We start from the raw sequence: 22,789 nt of genomic DNA on the forward strand, positions 1-22,789 counted from the left end.
GTTAATGATATGCTCATGCTGCAGAGCGGGCCTGGAGTACAGAGTCTTAACATGGTGCTCTGCTTAGGTATTCATAATGCAGACTGCTGACAGGTCATTGATCCCTCACTGACCTTCCCCCTAGCTAATGAATACCCTTACATACTGAAGAGAAAAAAAACACTTCTCCAGGAAGGTGCCAGCCAGCATAATTGCATGTTTAGTGTCCAGTTAATAACTATTCTTGATGTTATGGAGCAAGTAAAAAAACAAAATTGAAAATGGCACCCGCCGCACCTGTACAGTAGCATCTATCGGTGTGTATAGAGATCTGATAGCTGCTATTGCACAGGTGATGGTGATGTCATCTTTCTGGAGAAGAAAAAAAATGTCCTCCTCCAAGATGGCGCTGCCCGCACCTGCGCAGTAGCAGCTCTCAGAGCTCACGGCTGGCACCTGCCTGCAGAAGTTTTGTTTTCTTCAGCATGTACAAGTATTCATTATGCAAACTAGGGGGCAGGTCAGTGAGGGATCAATGTCAGCAGGCTGCATTATTAATATCTAAGCAGAGCACCACATGAAGACCCCACAGGCCCACCTCGAAGCATGAGAATCTCATTACCTGAAAACTACAAATAAAGATTACACAACAACCACAAGACGGATTTCATCAACCAAGGTATCATTTTAATCAGTATAACGGCGCCGACCTGACACTGTCTATTGGTTATTGTGCACAATCTGTTGACAGGCTCCCTTTAAGGACTTGCCTAGCAGTGGTGGTTTGCATAAAGTATGTCTGTGAATGCGCTTTTGCTGGTTTGATGAGAGTCGCTGCAGAGTAGTTACAGTTAGGTCCATATATATTTGGACAGAGACAACATTTTTCTAATTTTGGTTGTAGACATTACCACAATGAATTTTAAGCAAAACAATTACTTTTGGTCCCTTTAAAAACAGGGTGGCACATGTTAAGGAGCTTAAACTCCTAAACCCTTCATCCAATTTTAATGTGGATACCCTCAAATGAAAGCTGAAAGAAAACTGCATCTGAATTGTTTTGCTTAAAACTCATTGTGGTAATGTCTATAACCAAAATTAGAAAAATGTTGTCTCTGTCCAAATATATATGGACCAGCTGTATCCTTGGGTATAGCACAACCATCACATTAGGGTGAGTTAATTAAATGTTTCATCAAATATAGCATAAATTTTCATGTTGCCATTTTTTTTACGGCCCCCGAAGAATCATGTACAAACAGTATCTATTGGCCCCGGGTGGAAAAAAGGTTCCCCACACATGTTATAAAACTTCACAGTATACCTCACATCATCCGGGCACTATATAGACTCTACTTATCTCTACTGTTAATTCTGCTTTTTTTAATAATTTTTGTATATTTTGTTGAGGGCTTTACATGGAGACAAGGATTTTAAAAGGACCATGGTTTACATCCATAAAATTTGGCTTCGTCCATGGTTTTTGGCTAAAATTGTTGAGAAAAAAATGTAAGAGTAGGTTTGCACTCCTGCAAAGGGGAGATTGATCAAGATTCATAATTGAAATACCAGTCTTACTGAAAGTCCACTGGGTTATAATGTGCCAAATGTATTGATAGCTGCACGCCTCTTAATGATTTTGATACATTAGGCTGTTAGTAATCAGAATAAAAAAATGACTACAGCTAGGAACGCCTCCAGCGACAACACATGTTGTGCAAAAATTAGCCACTTTCATCATCCCCCATCATCATTACTATCCCACTGGGGCTCACAATCTAAATTCCTTACTAGTATGTTTTTAGAGTAATACTGCAATTTAGTAATACTGGTGTTTACCAGAAAATCACAAGCTGATCACGCGGAAGCGAACACTGACAGTAACGGAGTCACCAGACACAAGTCCATTCATCTGGCCCCAATAGTGTTTACCCACGATCATTTACATCCATTAGGCACACATGAATATAGATGACAAAACATTATATACACATTAACACATTACACACACATACAGTATAAATAGTATAAACATGCAAACAAGCATATATACAATTACAAGCATACATATATCACATACATATACACAATTACATTTTTTGGTAAATGTGTTAATTCATTTAAAGCTGTAACAGCCAAAACAGTTTAGGTATGTTTCATTATATGACGCCACCTGTGGTATTCGGTCAGGGGTGACCAACGCTGCTTAAAGGGGTCCACTGGGGTGATGTTATGGCAGCTGTGATGGTATGACTTTCCACAGGTGAAGCTGGGTCCCCAGGGCTCCCGATGTAATAGATGGAGATGGTGATAGGTGGTGTAGTAAGAAACGGAGGACACAGGGTTGGAGTCTCTTTACTTGGCTCTATTTGCTACTGTGTCTTCACGTGTTAAAGGAGGACAGGTAACTTTAAATCTAGCTGTCCGCCGGTTTCTGCCGTGGGGCATAAAGTTACCCCCACAACCTCAGTCTTCTAGCTACCGGTATATGCGCTCAGCGTATAGGAATTTCTGTTGCAGCTTCTGTCTCCAGCTCTTCACTCCCTTTTGCTCCTTCCTCCTTTCAGTCTCTTTACAAGTTGCTCTGCTCTCTTTTTCCTTCCCAGGAGCTGCGGAATCACTCGTCACTCACCAACTGATTAACTCTCCCCAACTACCCAGCAACTGACTCCTCCTCCCGACCTGAGAGAGAAGCTCCCCTGAAGTCGGGTGTAGAGCTCCCCCTTCTTGCCTGGAGTCAGAACGTTGTTGTCGTTGCTGAATACCTGTTAAAGGGATCCTTCCTCGCTTCCAAGCATGACATCACTCTCCCTGTGAGGAAAGCAATGCCACTGTAACAACCGGTTACCTGGGGTGTTACACAACTGGAGAAAAAGGAGGATATAATATGTTGTGCAATTTTTCCTGAGTATGCTGGTACACCATGAGTGTTTGAAAACTACTGTTTGGGCGCACAGCTAGGAAAGGAAAAGACGCCAGTTTGGCTGGAATAGGTTGCGAACTCCATGTCACATTTGAAGAGCCCCTAGCATTCCAAAACAGCAGAAACTGCAACAAGTGGCCCAATTTTGGAAACCACACCTCTCGGGGAATTCATCTAGGTTAGTAGTGAGTGTTTTTAACCCTCACACAATTCACAGATTTGTTTAAAATTGGACTGAATAAATGAAATACTGCCATTTCTTCAATGTTGCTTTGGGACAAAGTTTGTAATTCTCAAACAGGATAATAGGAGAAATTGAACAGTAAAATGTCTTACACAATTTATCCTGAGCATGCCAATACCCCATAAGTGGTCGAATCTAGAAGTGTGATGATCATATTGGTACCACAGGTGGGTTACAGAATTTTATACCATTGGGCAGTGAAGAAAAAAGAATTAAAGTTTTACTATGAAGTTTTTAGCCACAGATTTTATATTTTCGCAAGGGAAAATGGGTAAAAATGGCACCAAGTTTGTCACACAATTTCTGTTGAACCAATTCGATGTGGCAGGTCAGAGCTATTGCTCTGCACTGCAATCCCAGCGCTTGAAGGACTCTGGGTGTCCTGAACACTGCAAGACTGTCGACCATAGAGAAAAGATCGGCAAGTGCCGACGTTTATCTATAGTGAACAGTCGTGAAATGTTTAATAGAGAAAACAACCATGGCATTTAATTTACGTGATTAACCAATCACCATCTGTTCGCCGTATTGTACAAGTCATTACAATTATGTAAATATCAAATATGTCCATGTTATTTGTTCAATCGTGATGTTTATTTTCAATCAGAGAATTGCTCCAAACCTCGGCCAATCATAGTGAACCGTGATTGGCTGCTGAGATGGACGATCCTTTTAAACGTCTGGGTCTGTGTCATGTCACAATGCTTCATCATGATTTGAGGCTTTTATATACAACCCTATTAGTTCTATTTCATTCAATACGTCATTCTCTGCCATGGGATTTGGTTCACTGGTAACTGACACTTGTATTCGTCTAGTATGAAAAAAAAGTATAGAGAGATTTACGGTATGTAGCATCCAAAGCTTCCTATTTGGAGTGCGTCTATCCCAGTAATGAGTATCCTGCCCACTATAGTGCTCTATATCTATATTAGAGAGGTTGTATTTGACCTGTGGGTTCCACTACAGATCAAGGTCACCCATTCATAGTCTCATCACTTTTTTACTTCCACTTTGCGGATGTATGTTCTTATCCACATAGGCTGAGCTGCATGAAACATGTTTTACTAAAGTCTTCCGAGGGAGTAAATTAAAATTCTTTCTGAGCGCGATGCCTTGGTTTTATTCTGATCTGAAGCAAATGTCAGTCTAGTTAAAGGAAATCTGTTGCCAGGTGTTTGCTACCCCATCTAAAAGCAGCACGATGTAGGGGCAGAGACCCTGATTCCAGCGATGTATCACTCACCGGGCTTCTTGCTGCAGTTTTAATAAAATCACTGTTTTATCTGCTACAGATCTAGCAGTTCTCTGAACATTGAGCTCTGTATAACCTCATCCACTCCAATGATTGGCACTGTGCATAGGCAGAAAGATGACAGTGGTGTACAGTATATGAAGAAAGCTGACAATCAGGGGCTATACAAAGCTCATGAATATGGAGGACTACATGGCAGCAGGTTTACTAGTCTTCTAGTGATCATCTGCTGATTAAACAGTGATTTTCTCAAAATTACAGCAAGAAGCCTTATAAGTGACACATTACTGGAATCAGGTTATCTGCCCCTAACTCATGCTGTTCTCTGATTTAGAAGCAAAAATCTGGTAACAGATTGCCTTATAAATATTGTAAACGCTATTTTTCTTTGCTAAGAAGCCAATACGCAGTTCAAATATTTTGAGATATTATTCATGAGTCTAGGGCAAGGACAAGTAGCAAGCAAACGTAGGCACCCGCCTAGGGCGAAATCTAACTTTATGTGTGAGCTGGTGTAGTTTAGTGAAGAAACTGATTCTTCAGTGAACAAAAAGGAAGATTAGCTGCAGCAGCAAAATGCCTTGAACACTACAAACCAAAGGACCCTGTGACTTCTGTGAGATGCCAAAAGGCCATATATCAATGTGCCCTGGGCAGCTCCTTGCCTATACCCGCTCTTCTCCCCCAACAGCGGCTGACGTCAGTGTCTGATCCTACATCTTCCTGCAGACTGAGGCAATGCAAGCGTTTCTTCATAGTTTCAGAATTTTAAGATTCAAAAGATACAAAGTAATTTCATTGTGATGTATTATTTATCTATGTGTGGAGAAGAGACGTGTGTGCATGTGTTGTGTGCAGTACATGTATGCGTGGTATGAACATGGGTTTGGAGTGTAAGGATGTCCATAGATCTTCCTTACCTGACCTATCTATCGCAATTAACGACATTACGCTTTCCCCCGTACCGGAAGTCCGCTGCCTCGGAGTAACCCTTGACTCTGCCCTGTCCTTCAAATCGCACATCCAAGCTCTTTCCACCTCCTGTCGCCTCCAGCTCAAAAATATCTCCAGAATCCGTCCTTTCCTCAACCGTCAATCTACTAAAATGCTTGTGCACGCCTTCATCATCTCCCGCCTTGACTACTGCAACATCCTTTTCTGCGGCCTCCCTGCTAACACCCTTGCACCTCTCCAGTCCATCCTTGACTCTTCTGCCCGACTAATTCATCTCTCGCCTCGCTACTCCTCCGCTTCCCCCCTCTGCAAATCTCTTCACTGGCTCCCATTCCCTCAGGGTATCCAGTTCAAATTACTAATACTGACCTACAAAGCCATCCACAACCTGTCTACTCCATATATCTCTGAACTAATCTCCCGATATCTTCCCTCACGTGATCTCCGGTCCTCCCAAGACCTCCTTCTCTCCTCCACACTTATCTGCTCCTCACCCAACCGCCTTCAAGACTTCTCCTGAATATCCCCCATCCTCTGGAATTCTTTGCCCCAACACGTCTGACTATCAACCACAGTCGGATCCTTCAGACAGAACCTGAAAACCCATCTCTTCAGGAAAGCCTACAGCCTTCACTGACCCTGCTGCCTCCTCACCACTACCGAAGCTACCGCCTCACCAACACTGGAGCTCCTACAACCCTCAACCTATTGTCTCCATCCCCACCCTCCGGTAGAATGTAAGCCCGCAAGGGCAGGGTCCTCGCCCCTCTGTATTAGTCCGTCATTGTTAGTTTGTTTACTGTAAGTGATATCTGTAATTTTTATGTAATCCCTTCTCATGTACAGCACCATGGAATCAATGGTGCTATATAAATAAATAATAATAATAATGGCAGCTGTGGGTGAGCTGCTGCTCCCTAATGCCCTGGCAATTTAATAACAAATCATGTCCCAGTCATATGTGTTGTGCTGTGTATGGTACAGTACACTCACTTGCAGGCCGGAGGCCTTCGCTGTCTCCACGTCCTCAGTTCCAAGTCCCTCACACATAAGGGGACATCCGGTTTGTTTTAACAGGTTAAGCTTTACTGGACTGTTAAGTACATCAGTCCTTAGCACGCAGTATCAGGTACAGCACCGTTTGCCACTATACCATCAACACAGCACATTTCCTTCATTCTCTTATGTTGAACTTGGACTATCCCTACTTTAACAGTTCCTATCAGCCCTAAAGATTTCCCGTCCAGACCCACAGTATTAACCCCTTTACCCCCAAGGGTGGTTTGCACTTTATGGACCGGGCCAATTTTTACAATTCTGACCACTGTCACTTTATGAGGTTATAACTCTAGAACGCTTCAACGGATCCCGGTGATTCTGACATAGTTTTCTCGAGACATATCGTACTTCATGACATTGGTAAAATTTATTTGATATTACCTGCGTTTATTTGTGAAAAAAATGGAAATTTGGTGAAAATTTTGAAAATTTCACAATTTTCCAAATTTGAATTTTTATGCAATTAAATCACAGAGATATGTCACACAAAATACTTAATAAGTAACATTTCCCACATGTCTACTTTACATCAGCACAATTTTGGAACCAAATTTTTTTTTGTTAGGGAGTTATAAGGGTTAAAAGTTGACCAGCAATTTCTCATTTTTACAACACCATTTTTTTTTTAGGGACCACATCTCATTTGAAGTCATTTTGAGGGGTCTATATGATAGAAAATACCCAAGTGTGAAACCATTCTAAAAACTGCACCCCTCAAGGTGCTCAAAACCACATTCAAGAAGTTTATTAACCCTTCAAGTGTTTCACAGGAATTTTTGGAATGTTTACATAAAAATGAACATTTAACTTTTTTTCACAAAAAATTTATTTCAGCTCCAATTTGTTTTATTTTACCAAGGGTAACAGGAGAAAATTGACCCCAAACGTTGTTGTACAATTTGTCCTGAGTATGCCATTACCCGACATGTGGGGGTAAACCACTGTTTGGGCGCATGACAGATCTCAGAAGCAAAGGAGCGCCATTTGACTTTTCAATGCAAAATTGACTGGAATTGAGATGGGACGCCATGTTGCGTTTGGAGAGCCACTGATGTGCCTAAACATTGAAACCCCCCACAAGTGACACTATTTTGGAAAGTAGACCCCCTAAGGAACTTATCTAGAGGTGTGGTGAGCACTTTGACACATTAAGTGCTTCACAGAAGTTTATAATGCAGAACCGTAAAAATAAAAAATCGTTGTTTTCACAAAAATTATATTTTCGCCCCCAATTTTTTATTTTCCCAAGGGTAAAAGAAGAAATTGGACCACAAAATTTCTTGTACAATTTGTCATGAGTAAGCTGATTTCCCATATGTGGGGGTAAACCACTGTTTGGGCACATGGGAGAGCTTGGAAGGGAAGGAGCGCCGTTTGACTTTTCAATGCAAAATTGACAGGAATTGAGATGGGACACCATGTTGCGTTTGGAGAGCCACTGATGTACCTAAACATTGAAACCCCCCACAAGTGACACTATTTTGGAAAGTAGACCCCCTAAGGAACTTATCTAGAGGTGTGGTGAGCACTTTGACCCATTAAGTGCTTCACAGAAGTTTATAATGCAGAACCGTAAAAATAAAAAATCGTTGTTTTCACAAAAATTATCTTTTCGCCCCCAATTTTTTATTTTCCCAAGGGTAAGAGAAGAAATTGGACCCCAAAAGTTGTTGTACAATTTGTCCTGAGTACGCTGATACCCCATATGTGGTAGTAAACCACTGTTTGGGCGCATGGGAGAGCTCGGGAGGGAAGGAGCGCCGTTTGACTTTTCAATGCACAATTGACAGGAATTGAGATGGGACACCATGTTGCATTTGGAGAGCCACTGATGTGCCTAAACATTGAAACCCCCCACAAGTGACACTATTTTGGAAAGTAGACCCCCTAAGGAACTTATCTAGAGGTGTAGTGAGTACTTTGACCCACCAAGTGCTTCACAGAAGTTTATAATGCAGAACCGTAAAAATAAAAAATCATTTTTTTTCACAAAAATTATCTTTTCGCCCCCAATTTTTTATTTTCCCAAGGGTAAGAGAAGAAATTGGACTGCAAAAGTTGTTGTACAGTTTGTCATGAGTAAGCTGATACCCCATATGTGGGGGTAAACCACTGTTTGGGCGCATGGGAGAGCTTGGAAGGGAAGGAGCGACGTTTGACTTTTCAATGCAAAATTGACAGGAATTGGAGAGCCACTGATGTGCCTAAACATTGAAACCCCCCACAAGTGACACCATTTTGGAAAGTAGACCCCCTAAGGAACTTATCTAGATGTGTGGTGAGCACTTTGTCCCACCAAGGGCTTCACAGAAGTTTATTATGCAGAGCCGTAAAAATAAAACAAAAATTTTTTCCCACAAAAATTATTTTTTAGCCCCCAGTTTTGTATTTTCCCGAGGGTAACAGGAGAAATTGGACCACAAAAGTTGTTGTCCAATTTTTCCTGAGTGTGCTGATACCCCTTATGTGGGGGGAACCACAGTTTGGGCACATGGGAGGGATCGGAAGGGAAGGAGCGCCATTTGGAATGCAGACTTAGATGGAATGGTCTGCAGACGTCACATTGCGTTTGCAGAGCCCCTAATGTACCTAAGCAGTAGAAACCCCCCACAAGTGACACCATTTTGGAAAGTAGACCCCCTAAGGAACTCATCTAGATATTATGTGAGAGCTTTGAACCCCCAAGTGTTTCACTACAGCTTATAACGCAGAGCCGCGCAAATAAAAAATATTTTTTTTTCCACAAAAATTATTTTTTAGCCCCCAGTTTTGTATTTTTCCAAGGGTAACAGGAGAAATTGGACCCTAAATATTGTTGTCCAATTTGTCCTGAGTACGTTGATACCCGATATGTGGGGGGTAACCCCCGTTTGAGCGCATAGCAAAGCTCGGAAGGGAAGGAGCATCATTTGGAATGCAGACTTAGATGGAATGGTCTGCAGACGTCACATTGCGTTTGCAGAGCCCCTAATGTACCTAAACAGTAGAAACCCCTCACAAGTGACTCCATATTGGAAACTAGACCCCCCAAGGAACTTATTTAGATGTTTTGTGAGAACTTTGAACCCCCAAGTGTTTCACTACAGTTTATATCGCAGAGCCGTGAAAATAAAAAATCCTTTTTTTCCCACAAAAATTATTATTTAGCCCCCAGTTTTGTATTTTCCCAAGGGTAACAGGAGAAATTGGACCCCAAAAGTTGTTGTCCAATTTGTCCTGAGAACGCTAATACCCCATATGTTGGGGTAAACCCCTGTTTGGGCACACGGGAGAGTTCGGAAGGGAAGGAGCACTGTTTTACTTTTTCAACGCAGAATTGGCTGGAATTGAGATCGGACGCCATGTCGCGTTTGGAGAGCCCCTGATGTGCCTAAACAGTGGAAACCTCCCAATTATAACTGAAACCCTAATCCAAACACACCCCTAACCCTAATCCCAACAGTAACTCTAACCACACCTCTAACCCAGACACACCCCTAAACCTAATCCCAACCCTATTCCCAACCATAAATGTAATCCAAACCCTAACCCTAACTTTAGCCCCAACCTTAACTGTAGCCTTAACCCTAGCCCCAACCCTAGCCCTAACCATAACCCTAGCCCCAACCCTAACCCTAGCCCTAGCCCTAACCCTAACCCTAGCCCCAACCCTAGCCCTAACCCTAGCCCTAACCCTAACCCTAGCCCTAACCCTAGCCCTAACCCTAGCCCTAACCCTAGCCCTAACCCTAACCCTAGCCCTAACCTTAGCCCTAACCCTAGCCCTAACCCTAATGGGAGAATGGAAATAAATACATTTTTTACATTTTTCCCTAATTAAGGGGGTGATGAAGGGGGGTTTGATTTACTTTTATAGCTGGTTTTAAGAGGATTTTTATGATTGGCAGCCGTCACACACTAAAAGACGCTTTTTATTGCAAAAAAATATTTTTTGCGTTACCACATTTTGGGAGCTATAATTTTTCCATATTTTGGTCCACAGAGTCATGTGAGGTCTTGTTTTTTGTGGGACGAGTTGAAGTTTTTATTGGTAACATTTTCGGGCATGTGACATTTTTTGATCGCTTTTTATTCCGATTTTTGTGAGGCAGAATGACCAAAAACCAGCTATTCATGAATTTCTTTTGGGGGAAGGCGTTTATACCGTTCCACGTTTGGTAAAATGGATAAAGCAGTTTTATTCTTCAGGTCAGTACGATTACAGCGACACCTCATTTATATCATTTTTTTATGTTTTGGCGCTTTTATACGATAAAAACTATTTTATAGAAAAAATAATTATTTTTGCATCACTTTATTCTGAGGACTATAACTTTTTTATTTTTTTGCTGATGATGCTGTTTGGTGGCTCATTTTTGCGGGACAGGATGACGCTTTCAGCGGTACCATGGTTATTTATATCTGTCTTTTTGATCGCGCGTTATTCCACTTTTTGTTCAGTGGTATGATAATAAAGCGTTGTTTTTTGCCTCGTTTTTTTTTTTTTTTTCTTACGGTGTTTACTGAAGGGGTTAACTAGCGATATAGTTTTATAGATGGGGTCGTTACGGACGCGGCGATACTAAATATGTGTACTTTTATTGTTTGTTTTTTTTTATTTAGATAAAGAAATGAATTTATGGGAATAATGTATATATTTTTTTTTCATTATTTAGGAATTTTTTTAATTATTTTTTTACACGTGTGGAAATTTTTTTAAAAATTTTTTTACTTTGTCCCAGGGGGGGACATCACAGATTGGTGATCTGACAGTGTGCAAAGCACTCTGTCAGATCACCGATCTGACTTGCAGCACTGCAGGCTTCACAGTGCCTGCTCTGAGCAGGCTCTGTGAAGCCAGCTCCCTCCCTGCAGGACTCGGATGCCGCGGCCATCTTGGATCCTGGCCTGGAGCAGGGAGGGAGGTGAGCAGACCCTCGCAGCAACGCGATCACATCGCGTTGCTGCGGGGTCTCAAGGAAGCCCACAGGGAGCCCCCTCCCTGCGCGATGCTTCCCTGTACCGCCGGCACACCGTGATCATGTTTGATCGCGGTGTGCCGGGGGTTAATGTGCCGGGGGCGGTCCGTGACCGCTCCTGGCACATAGTGCCGGATGTCAGCTGCGATAGGCAGCTGACACCCGGCCGTGATCGGCCACGCTCCCCCAGTGAGCGCGGCCGATCGCGCTGGACGTACTATTCCATCCTTGGGAAGTAGGGCCCACCCCACATGGACGGAATAGTACGTCCATTGGCAGAAAGGGGTTAATGAGATCCATTACCTTTCCCACCTGCAGTCCATCTTCCTCTTTACAGAAGGGTTGTCTGTGCTCTCCATAGCCTCTGAATCGAGCCTTGAGCTCCGGACATTGCTGGAATGTCTGCAGGGTTTTCTGTATGACCCCATACAGTCAGAACATTTCGTCCACACACTGCTTTCAGCCTACTGCGCCTTGAACGTGACCATGTCACTACCACCAACAAACACTTTCACTAATTCATTCCTGGGCATAACTCCTCCCACTAAGGGCTGGAGCTATTATTAACTGTCTCTTTACTCTGTCTACCCCTGCAATATGTTGCTGGGCAGACTTAATCTTTCACCTACTTAACTACAGTCACTATCTATCTGTATCATAAGCATTAAACTATATCCTATACTTTCCCTACACCTGAGCAAAGTGCATGTTACTCACAGTATTTACACAGTAGCATCAGTTCCTGACAACACTACATATTAGTTACTTTACATTACTGAAAACCACATGAAACAGTTCATATTTCACATGGCACAATAAAACTCAATAAAACCACACAACACTATTCTTCTAATACAACGCTATATCATGTAATGCATCGGTGAGTTTCCGCCACTGCTTCGGTGTCTACAATTGGCTACATCGGTCATATTAGAAATGAAATATAGATTTTCTGATTCTCTATGTCTCTTTCCTCATGTGCAGGCATTTCAGGACCTTAGGTATCCATGGTTACGACCATTAGCATCTAGCTATCTAGCTGTCCCTATATGAGTGGTTGTAACCTTGGATACCTAAGCTCCTGCCCTGCACATGGGGTAAGTGACATAACAAATCAGAAGAACTATGCTCCATTTCCAATGGGAGGTATTTGCTAATATTATTATTATTATTATTATACCTACTACATATTGGGATAGGATCTTGGAATACCCCTTTAAATAGTAGCTTTCACCAATTTTTGCTGCTTTCCTGAACATAGTAGCAAAAATGTGCATCACTTTTTTATATTTTTTTTATGTTTTATTTTTTTCATTCTGTTGCAGAGAAACAGGCCACTGAAATAAATAGTGTTAATGTTTTTAATCATTCAGATGGACATTTCATTTCATTGAGCTCTTTGGCCATTTACTTTCATCTTGCTCTGATGACACTGTCCAATCATAAAAAAACAAAACCTAGAATAAAAACAATAAGAAAATACTCTGCAATAAGAAAATAAACAAGTAAATTGTGATAGCACATGTTAATGATATAGGGTAGTTAGCTAACATTATTTTGATAAAAAAAGACTAAAAAAACATCTCACTGCGACAAATTGTACCATAATCTTTTATGGCTACAGTGTGAAAGAGCAGGCCGGAGCGAGCCATCCCCTCCCCCCAGACGGCGTACGTGCAGGCCGTCATGACAGGGGTTTTGGAGAGGGAGGATAGAAGGTGTGGGAACATATTTAGGGGAGGGGGATAGTATGCATTAGGGGGGGTTTATAGGGCTAGGTAGGGGGTGGGGTTGGCCAGTTCCCGCTCTGGAGGCCAATAGTGAGTTCCCGCCCGCCCGCCCTGTTTTTCTTTCCGTTTTCTCTTTGAAATGTTTTGGGGCTAAGTTGCTCCGGGTCATGGTGGCTGGTAGCGGTGGGAGGGGTCCTTGGAGTTGGTACTAAATTGGCCTGGGGGATCCGTCGGGATACGGATTCTTCAGTTGGTGTAAAGTTGGTTTCGGGTCTGGTGGTTTGGGGGGATCTTGGCAACGGTGGGCCGGATTCCCAGGTGTTAGGTGGACAATGGTAGCCCTTCGGGGTATTTTGGTGCTCCCGAGCCAGGTGGTTGCGACTGGGAGTAAATTATGGTCTGGTTTTTCTGTCCACTCTATATATTATGTTTTACCACCAGTTTGGAGCTTCAAGGACCTCCCCACGTTACTTTACCGTTAATGTTTGTATGTTTATAATAAAGGGCCACTGTGGCCAATTATTATCCAAGTTTTGAATCCTGTCTTTATTGGGGTTTATTTGGGTACTTGGGAGGGGGCCTGAAGATGGGAGGATCCGACGGAGCTATCGAACAATACCAATGTCATGTGCACCTAAACATTGCACTTATACCAACATGTGTGAAGGCCCATTTTTTTTTTCTCATTTTTCCAATCATAAAAAGGCAGCGTCCATGGGACGGAAAAAGTAGATGCCCATAGTTCTGACCTTGATGAAATGCCCATTGAGGTCAGGAACTGTGCCACGCTGACAGGTCGTTTGTGCAAAAACACAAATATAAATAAGACGATTCTTTTGAGCATTTTTAGTACTTTTTTCAGTGTTTTTAAGTGCGGAGACACCAGAGAAAGACGCAGTATGAACATACCCTTAAAAATGCACAGAGCTGCCCATTATTTGTGACCTCATACAGTCATATGAGATACAGTCCTCATGCAGTAGCTCTGTCTTATTCCGACGGTTGGCATAAGTAACATGTAGCTCTAAGAAAAGTAAAATATTCTGGTGTTATTGTAAATTATGCTTTATAATGAGAGTAGTATTGATCAATCCGAGGCTCCAAAATTGTTTGCCAAAAATAGTTTTATTTGACCGAACATACAGTAACCAACGTTTCGGCCCAGGTAGGCCTTACTAAGACGTGTGAAACCGGCCTTACTAAGTGCAGGGCCGCGCTTAGTAACCCGATGTTTACCCTGGTTACCATTGTAAAAGTAAAAAAAAAAAAACACTACATACTCACATTCCTGTCATGTCCCCCGGCGTCAGCTTCCCTGCACTGTGTAAGCGCCGGCCGTAAAGCAGAGCCGGGGGACGTGACAGGAATGTGAGTATGTACTGTTTTTTTTTTTTTTTACTTTTACAATGGTAACCAGGGTAAATATTGGGTTACTAAGCGCGGCCCTGCACTTAGTAACCCGATGTTTACCCTGGTTACCAGTGAACACATCGCTGGTTCGGCGTCACACACGCCGATTCAGCGATGACAGCGGGGTGATCAGCGACCAAAAAAAGGTCCTGATCATTCCCCAACGACCAACGATCTCCCAGTAGGGGCCTGATCGTTGGTCGCTGTCACACATAACGATTTCGTTAACGATATCGTTGCTATGTCACAAAAAGCAACGATATCGTTAACGAAATCGTTATGTGTGAAGGTACCTTTACTTAATGTTACTTCTACAGCTGCAGCTATGATTCATTGTTCACTGCTGTAACTACTGATTAGCTGCTGCAGTCACATTATGTTACCATCGCTTCTTGGAGCTGAGGGTGAAACCATCATCTTTCTTTTGTTTTGTTTTGCATACAAGCAAAAAATTACTGTATAACACCTCCAACCCTTTTCTTACATTGATTTGTTTTTTTTTATTCTTACCTTTTAACAGTTCACAGTGAGGTATACATAATTTGTGATTTTAGTTTGAATTGTAATAGATGTGAAATATGAATTATTATTATTTTGCTTTATTATTTATATTTGTGTTAAATAAATTAGAATAAAGTTAAGTTTTAATCTTTGCAATTATTTATGTTTTACAGCCTGTGTCTCAGTAGGGGACTTATTTATGCATTCATTCAATCACTTGGGCAATACACGGTGCATTTGTTTGCAGGGTACTAGCATGTGAGTGTTAGAGGTCCCATACAAAATATATATCTAACACTTGCAGTGAGATTCATGTGTGTAATTCCAGCAGCTCCAGTCTCTGAACAGACAATCACAGCAGCAGACCTTAATGAATCCCTTGCTGCAATACGCTGGACTAGAACAAGTGCTCTCTATGAGAGAGTCGCTGCCAGTGCTGTCTGTGGCTTATGTTGCAGAGAACATAAGGTTCAACTGTCCGAAATCAGACATGTTGTATCCTTGTATCCTAATCTTCCCTGACCTCACCTGTTAGGCTGCCGTCACACTAGCAGTATTTGGTCAGTATTTTACATCAGTATTTGGAAGCCAAAACCAGGAGTGGGTGATAAATACAGAAGTGGTGCATATGTTTCTATTATACTTTTCCTCTAATTGTTCCACTCCTGGTTTTGGCTTAAAAATACTGATGTAAAATACTGACCAAATACTGCTCTTGTAACGGCAGCCTTACAGTGGAGTCGTGAGGTGTCATGCAACGTGTAGGAATGGCTAAGTGCAACACCGAGGGATAAGGGAAAGGGAACCAAACACTGCAGAAGGAGGAAGTAGAGACCCCTAGACAGATCTAACATCATCCTGTCTGTCCTATCATCCCTATATTGGTACCGCACCTATCGCACAGTAGGATACCTAATCCCTGCTTGGCCCTGGTGATAAGCCCTGCACCGGGAAGGACAGGATGACCATGCTAGTCAATCCCCATTACCTCTAAAGACAACTGAGATAGACAAACGAAACAAGAGGAACACTTAGCTTGAGTAGACTCGGAGAAAAAAACTAACGTTCTCCAAACTCCAAAGAGGATGACTGCTACAGCTCCAAGCCTCAACAAGGAAATGCAAATGGAAATATCACCAGCAACTCCCAACAGCAAGTTGGGAGTTATAAACACCCAGATCCGGAGGAGGTGGCCACTAGATCGTAGCATCAGAAAAAAACAGGCAGAAGTCTACAAAGCAAACTGCTGAGACCTTCTGTAGACAGATGCAGTGCAATGGTCTGCAGTCTCTGACACATCCGTAAATCAATGTGGTAATAACATTGCATTATGGAAGCTCTGCTAAATCTTTGTGTTTTATTGGAGTACATAAGCTGTAGACTACCGGTCTGTACCTTCCAGGTCAAAAATGGCCAGCATATAACAGTATCTGCAACATGAATGAGATGTCATCGAATCTCATGCACACACCAGTAAAAATGTCAATATTTTTCCATTTTAAAACCTGCAGTATTTTAATTAATCTTTATATTTTTACTTCAGATTTCACTCTTTCAATGAACAAGGTGAAATCCACGTGAAAATCTGCCCGTGCGTGTGGATTTTTACCACAGATTCACTGTAGCTTTCAACTCAAATTTGCCGCAAAGTCCATGACACAATTTTCTATTGCAAATATGACCCGTGAGAACAAAAGCCTTAGGGCTCATACTCACCTGCGAGAAACTCAGATGAGTCTAGCACGTCAATTCCCGGCGATGCAACCGGCACTCAGGAGCGGAGCGTGCGGCTGCATGTATTCCTATGCGGCTGCACGCTCCGATCTGAGTGCCTGGTGCAGTGCCAGGTATTAACATGCGAGACTCATGCAAGTTTCTTGCAAGTGAGTATGAGCCCTATGAGTTGTATCTGTTAACAAACTGTAGAAATTCAGACATGTACATTTAGTTCCTCAATAAAATTATTGATAAACTCAAGATCAGTTCAAGTTCCATTTCAAGATCAGGTTAATCAACTTTGTGTGAACCATTTTCCTGTCCTAAAAGGACACAGGGTGGAGCAGGAGGCTCCATCTGCAGCCAGTTGTCTTACAGCCAGGCACAGGGCAGAAGATTGGGGTATATGGTTGATATCCAGTGACACATTCTTCCATTTTGATAGCAAAATAAACAAAATAAGGTATAAGCATTAGTGATGAGCAAATGTGCTCTGGTATGGTGTTATGCGAGCATGCATGTCTTCAGGGTGCTTGAAAAATATGTCCCCGCGGCTACATGTTCTGTGGTCTGTTTGTTAGGCAATTCCTGCATGTGTTAGGGTTTCGAACAGCCGCGAGACATGCAGCTGCGGGGACTAGAACATGTTATTCAAGCACGCTGAAGCACGAGCATGCTTGGATAATACCTTTACAGAGCACGTTCACTTAGCACTATTAGGCCGGGGTCACACTTGCGAGAAACTCGCGCGAGTCTCTCACCTCAATAACCGGCACTGACCTGCGTTGACCCAGGCCTTAAGCAGATGAGAAGGTTAAGAAATGGATTGATGAGAGGGTTTTTTTTTTTTGCACTTTCTATGTTTAGTGTTATTTTTAAGGAAGGCCATATATCAGTCACTAAGAAGTTACAGGAATAGACAACGTTTGCCCAAAATGTTTACTTATAGGTACAGTACATTGTCATGTTTCTATTTTGGAGAGTAGATATTTTTGCAGGAAAAAAAAGAAAAATACAGCCGTACTAGATGTGCATGATCAATATGTATTAAATTATTGTATATTGTTGTTTTGTTCTTGATTGAGCATACAGATAAAAGTTATAGCTGACCATCTTCTGACACGCTTATTCAAAAGAGACAACCAGTGTGATAGCCTTTCTTGTCAATTTCATTTTTTATCAACCCCTTCTGATATATTTGAGGTCAGATTTAACATATTCTGAACAAGAAGAGTAGTGGTCCCCAACCTTTCTTATCTTGAGAGCCACATACACCATGGAGAGATGCCGCGAGCCACATGCAGTGCTCCCCTCCCCAGTAGTGATATCCAGAGATCCCCATTCATTGCAAGTATAATGACAAGCTTTCCCACGGAAGGTACATCAAAGCCTTATACCCTCATCCCTTATGGGAAGCATACTTACATCTAGGGATTCCCACTTTACCCTATATTTGATATTCTTGTATAAAGCATACTCATTGCACAGTTGCATCCATCTTCAACCACTCCTCAAACTGGCAGTATCAACCTATGTGTGCAGGGCTTCTCCAAAAGAAGTCACCATCCAGAGACCGTCTTCTCGTTGCTGTTTTCTAGATCTGGTGTTAATGCATCAAGTTGGCAGACAGCAACGAGCCACACAGCATGGACCCGTGAGTCATAGGTTGGGGACCCCTGGTGTTGAGGATCATTAAATGAATTGCCTGGGCTTAGGATAAAAGTTTGCAGTCGCTCTATGTGATTGTAATCTCCTGAGTCATGATAGTGTGCACACTGTCACAATTCCTCCGAGTTTCCAGTACTAGTAGGTGATCACGTGTCCACATGTTTGTGTACTAATAGTCATGTGCAGACTAGACTTACCCAGTTTCGCTCAAAAGAAGTGATTTGAGAGGAGCCAGACATGTCTAGTTGGCACGTGTTCCCAAGTATACAAATTGCATTAATGTGGTCACGCGACCACCCACTTGAACAGTGGATTTCAGCCAATCGTGATAAAGTGTGGCCCACGCACTCTCACGATGGAGCGGTCTTCCGTCAGTTTTTTCTGAGAGCATATAACACTTAATTGTATTAATATTATTGTTCCTTTACCCTACATTCCCCTATGTATGCCGTGTACCTGTCTTAGGTCAGCCGGGATTTTAGTTTGCAGAACAACTTATGTACATTACTTTTCTTTAATGTAATTGCTAATAATTGACATTATAATTGCTCCCTGTGCAGAAATTACCACAGTTACTCAAACACCTCCTTGCACAAATTACACATACACCACCAGATGAATCAATAAGCAGAGGATCACACTTCACTTTCAGTACGCACCAATATTAATACAAAGGAAACACAATCTAATTCGTGAGATAAAACAGTGTAGACGTAACAGGAGCACAAAACTATACAGTGAGCGCACTGCTTCCTCTCCTAAGTACTGTAGTTAGTGAGCAGCTTGGACCAACCCCCCTTTCCATTGTATGTGCCCCAGAATGTGAGCACACGGCATGTGAAATAAATGCACACCAGATGCTACTGCAGGGTTTTTGGTGCTCTTTTTTTATTTGTTTCTGTTTTTAAACTGCATTTTTTAGCTTGTTAATGCATTCCATCAGCTAATATATTATTTTCACTATATAATATAATATATGTGTGTATGTATATATATATATATATATATATATATATATACCTATGAATATATATACAGTATATATATATATATATATATATATATACAGTATATATATATATATATATATATATATATATATATATATACAGTATATATATATATATATATATATGTATATATATATATATATATATATATATATTTATCATGCATGTTTCACTATAATTAAGTGTGGATAACATTATTAATAATAATAATAATAATTTATAATATTTATTATTTTTAATAGTGGACAATTCTATATAATATATATTCAATCACATTTTCCCAAATATTCCATTCATCCTTCTGTCATTAAAAATGCAATTTCCCTGTGCAGATTGCATTGAATCCCCAGGGAATGTGGCCACCAATGATTATTTGAAAGCAACACCAGCCCCCCTGGTTTATTTCACAAGCTTGAGTACACTTTGTGGTAGTATTAAATAATAAGTCATCATGCCCATGAGTGACCCCGGCATCACCCTTTTTTTTTTTCTCTTATCCAGTTCCTGTAAAATAAAAGAGAGGCCCCCTGCTCGGTCATCATGTGTCTAATGCTTTGTTTTTGAAATTTCACACTGATTTTCACGCATCTTCCCTACTAGTTTTCAACCTGGCTGCACATTCAATCTGTAGCCTGTCTGTCCCAAATTCCACGGAGCCCAGCCTGAATAGGAAGCCTTACATGCAAATGTGGCACCTATTAATGGCAGTCTGAATTAGCTGGTATTGGTATCCAAGGCTGCAGTATTCTGCATAATGTGGCTCAGCAATAACGCAAAGGCATTGTAGGATTATTGGACGTAACGTGCCCTTATTATAAAAGGCTTTGCTATTTCGAGCAGTGCGGATATAATGTCAGGTGCACTGCCCATCTCTCATCATGCTTCTGTCTTCTTCTTATCTAGGGTAAGCATCCCCATGCAAGCATTGTTTGCTTGTCACAACATATCATTGCGCTTCTTACCTTTCCGTGCCCTTTCCCTTTCAGCCTGTGTGTCCAGCTAAGAGTCCCAATATACAGTCCAACTTGCACGAGACCAAATCCCAAATGTTGGCATTGTGATGCCAGCTCTGCGCTCTAATATCCCTTTTTATTTTCTGATCATGGTGGTGCTGTCGCTGAAGCCTTGTAATCCTAGATGTTTGCGTCAACCATGCATTTCTCCGTCCATCTCTGTGTTTTTCAAATACTGTAGCTCCTGGGTTTTCAGGCTTCCCCTATTCGTATTAATGGAAGGAATTAGAAAGCCACTTGCTCCAGAGAGGAGGAGGAGGAGGGGGAGTACCATACACAAAGAGCATGCGCGAGGCAGGTCATTAGTGTCTTTCTTTGAGGCATGCAAACACATCCAGTGGGTAAAGGAAAAATTGCTGTAAAAATAAAATAGAGCATCAGTTGGCGCTTCGATTTTACCAGCCTTGGTGCTCAACGTCACATCATCTCCAGAAACTTGTTCCCTGATCTCTGAACTGCAATACGGATTTATTATTTAGTAAAAATATATCAAGAAAACCCCATGTGACTGCATTTACTGAGAGCAGCTGTGTCATTTTGTACCTTCCTTCGAGTATCTGGCTACAAGCAAACCGTATGAATAGATGTGTAATAAAGGAGATGCCACAGGGGACAATCCAAATGTGTCCTTTGCTCCTGGAGGGGAGTTGGTTTCCACCCTGCTTCATGATCAGCACCTAGGACAGAGGTAGAATCAGGGCTATGGATCATATGAGAGCTGAAAAGCATGATGATTTCTTCTGCAAAGAGTGCTACTCTACTTCAAAAAGGCATATCAAATGCAAAAATGCATTTTTTTTTTGTTAAAAAGACATATCAAATCAAATGCAAACAAATAATAAAAACTGCAGGTGAGCCAGGAAAGTATCACATAAAATAAGGATACAGAGAAATCGCCCCCAAAACAAGTGAAAGAGTAGATAACAACTGCTGGTCAGTTATTTATATATGTACATTTGGATTTCTCAATTTTGGTAACTGCCCAACGGTTTATCCTGTTATATGGGAGCAGTGCGCATATTCAACCTCTGCTCCATGTATTCCCTATGAGGCTGGAGAGCGCTGCTCTTGGATTTTTTTGGTAGCCCCATATTAATAAATGGAGGGCCAGTTTGGCATCCAACCTGCCACGCCATTTTGTAACAGGGATATAATTTCCCACTACCGATCTGCCAATTGGTGTGGGTTCCAGCAGTGTGACACCAACAGATCAGCTAGTTATCAGGTATCCAATGAGCAGGGCAAAGAGCTAGGGGCACGTAGACCAGGGGCCCCCAGCCAGTGGCATGCCGCTGATAGCAGCACACCACGTGGCCGCTATGGGGCCCCTGAGTTAGAGGGGCCTGGAGCCGCCCCCCCACATCGCGCATTCAACTTATCAGCATGATGCCGATGCAGTTGAAAGTGATGGAGGGCAGAGCATCATGTGACTTTCCCTCTCCCATCACTTCCCCTCTGCCTCTAACTCAGCAGCATGTGTCAGCAGGGGAGCTAATGGGACACTGAGATGCTCTGCGGAAGCCACAGCAGCGAGGGAAAGAAAAGGAGAGGTATGTATTGTGTGAGCATGTGTGTGTGTGTCTGCTGCATGATACTTTGTGTGGGGGCTGCATTATACTGTGGTTGTGTGGGAGCTGCATTATACTGTGTGTGAGGGCTGCATTATACTGTGTGTGGGGGGCTGCATTATATTGTGTGTGTGAAGGGGCTGCACTATACTGTGTATGTGGGGGGCTGCACCATACTCTGTGAGCGGGCTGCACTATACCATGTGTGGGGGACTGCACTATACTGTGTGTGAGGGGCTGCATTATACTGTGTGTGAGGTGCTGCATTTTACTGTGTGTGGGGTGGATGCACTGTACTGAGTGTTTGTGGGGGGCTGACTTGTACTGTGTGTTTGGGGGGGCTGCATTATACGCAGAGGGGGCTGCTTTATACTCTGGGGGCTGCATTATACTGTGTATGTGGGGGCTGCATTATACTCTGAGGGTGCTGCATTATATACTGAGGGTTCTGTATTATACTTTGAGGGCACTGCATTATACTCTGAAGGAGCTGCATTATACAGTGTGTGGGGACACTGCATTTTACTGTGTGTGGGGGGCTGCATTATACTGTGTGAGGGGGCTGCACTGTACTGTGTATGTGGAGGGGCTGCATTATACTGTGTGTGGGGGCTGCACTATACTGTGTGTGGGGACTGCACTATACTACGTGTGTGGGGGGCTACATTATACTGTGTGGAGGTGTCACCATTCACACCGTGACTTCCAACACTTGGTAGCGGGTCCCACCAATGTGTCAGGGATCCCGGGGAGGATATCTTTATAGTCCCCACTACTCACCCCAATTTGTCACGAACCGGG

The 22,789-nt window shown here is 42.3% G+C and overlaps 1 protein-coding gene across 1 annotated transcript in view; it reads right to left on the bottom strand.

Annotated features, from left to right (window-relative positions):
* Positions 1-20,780, bottom strand: part of PLPPR1 (phospholipid phosphatase related 1) — a 343,057-nt gene extending 322,277 nt beyond the window's left edge. Inside the window, exon 1 of the mRNA XM_069766600.1 lies at positions 20,370-20,780. The gene's annotated coding sequence lies outside the window, so the exon portion shown is untranslated. The remainder of the gene's footprint in view (positions 1-20,369) is intronic.
* Between the last annotated feature and the right edge of the window lie 2,009 nt (positions 20,781-22,789).

Source organism: Ranitomeya imitator, chromosome 1 (assembly GCF_032444005.1).
Source record: "Ranitomeya imitator isolate aRanImi1 chromosome 1, aRanImi1.pri, whole genome shotgun sequence".
NCBI lineage: Eukaryota > Metazoa > Chordata > Amphibia > Anura > Dendrobatidae > Ranitomeya > Ranitomeya imitator.